The 1766-nt window shown below is 52.5% G+C and overlaps 1 protein-coding gene across 2 annotated transcripts in view; it reads left to right on the forward strand.

Moving 5' to 3' along the window:
- The first annotated feature begins 639 nt into the window (after positions 1-639).
- LOC113204793 (uncharacterized) overlaps positions 640-1766 on the forward strand; it is an 82863-nt gene continuing 81736 nt past the window's right edge. The window contains exon 1 of one of the 2 annotated variants that reach the window (XM_052264246.1): positions 640-943. The gene's annotated coding sequence lies outside the window, so the exon portion shown is untranslated. The remainder of the gene's footprint in view (positions 944-1766) is intronic. The other variant, XM_052264245.1, reaches the window with a different exon arrangement.

Genomic DNA, 1766 nt, shown 5'->3' on the forward strand with positions numbered 1-1766 from the left:
GGGGCGGGGCAGGACTAGGGGGCCCTGGACTTATCCCTGCGCCATCTAGCTCCTGCAGGCAGGCCCCTGCACCCGATGTAACGGGCACCCCGTGAGTCCGTGCCCTGTGCCCTGGGGGGCGTCGCACCCTATTTCTTGTCAAACAGCGAACCACCGCAGGCAAACACAGTTCTTTATGAACGCTGCAAAAAGGTGATTTCTGCTTTTGATCTTAGTTCTCTGTCCTGCTTATCGAGAGTTAAAGCTAGCTGACACATTGAAGTTACTAATGCATTCTTTAAAATTAGTGAAAAGTATTGAGGGTGTCATCTGTCAAAAAACGCTGTGAGTGATGACTGCGATGAGTAAATATTGAGCCGTTGCAGAATCCTCAACAGGTATCTTTGTTGTCGCTTGTGCAGGTGATAGAGCGCAGAGCGCACCACTACCACTACCACTTCGTCCAACCGTCCAGCTCTGGTACAGCACTATGGGCTCCTCGGAAATACTCCTCGCATTCCAGGCGGCGACGGCGAGGGGTACTGGCAGCACTGGCACGGTGGCACGGGGTGTATCGCCGCGCGCGACCGGTACCGGTGTGAGTAGTGGAGGTGAGCAGGCCCGGCCGCCGGCCGCCGACGCGACTGTCAGCCGTCGGCCCGTCGCGTGTCGCGCAACCGTTTGTGATTCGCTCTTGTGTACAATCTTGAGTCAAAGGTACAATCTTCGGCGCAATCGTTCAAACACGTTTCGATCAAATTTTCCGGAGTTCTTGATTTGACACGAGCAAGGAGTAAGGATTGCTTTGGCTTGCCGCGACGCGAACCTGATTCGCGAAGACTTAGGTTATGTGCCTACCGTGTCCGTGTATTACGACCCTTTCCTCGTCAAACTTCAACCAGCGTAACTCGGGAGGAGCGACAGCACGCTGTTTGTGAGTACCAGTTTTGCAGTTTTGGAAAAGGTAAGGGTAAACTGAAGCCGACGCGGACTGCTGCGTTCGAATGCAACGACCACGGTGGTGTCACGACCCCCCGCCTGATGGGTAAGTAGGTGCCCTCTTCAGCGTACAGCTTATCGTTCAATGCAACATGAATTCATTTTAAAGCAATGAGGTAGAAATCTTCGTGTTAAAACTTGTGAATACCGAGTATTAACTACCGCCCAGTCATCCCGTTTCACTTCACCCACTAACCAATCAGGGTGACATTTGTTGTTCTTTTCTCTATTCTTTATTAACTTGACTTCAAATGACCAATACGCCAAATGAAACTATTTATCAGTTATTGTTGATTACATCTAACATTAAAACTCTACCACCGACTTTGGAGTTATTGTTGTTGAGGTTATGATCAGCTGAGCGCTACTCAAGCAAAACGTCGATCGGACGACGACCTCACCATCTTATGACTAACGAGGTTGCGATTTTTCGCTTGTGATCTCACTGTTAACCTTAGAAGTACGAAATTCGGGCATGGAGTGTGTCCGAATTCTCCATCGGAACGTTCCCCTTAGATCCGAATGACGACAGAGAGAGGGCTGGTACCTAGAAGTAGGACGGGCAACCCGTGACCATCCCTCGCGAAAGGACGTCGGTTGTTCGCAGTCCTTCGCGGGGGTAATCGCGAACCGCGACCGACCTACTGCGACGACGTGCGCCTTTCGCGGTTCGCGACGCACGAGGGATGGTCGCGGGTTGCCCGCCCTGCTGCCGGCCCTCCCTCCGTCGTCATTTGGACCAGGAGGGTGATCGGAGAGCTCCCTGAGAACGCTCCACTTCCGTCCTC

This window comes from Frankliniella occidentalis, unplaced genomic scaffold (genome assembly GCF_000697945.3).
Source record: "Frankliniella occidentalis isolate FOCC.00 unplaced genomic scaffold, Focc_3.1 Scaffold17, whole genome shotgun sequence".
Taxonomy (NCBI): domain Eukaryota; kingdom Metazoa; phylum Arthropoda; class Insecta; order Thysanoptera; family Thripidae; genus Frankliniella; species Frankliniella occidentalis.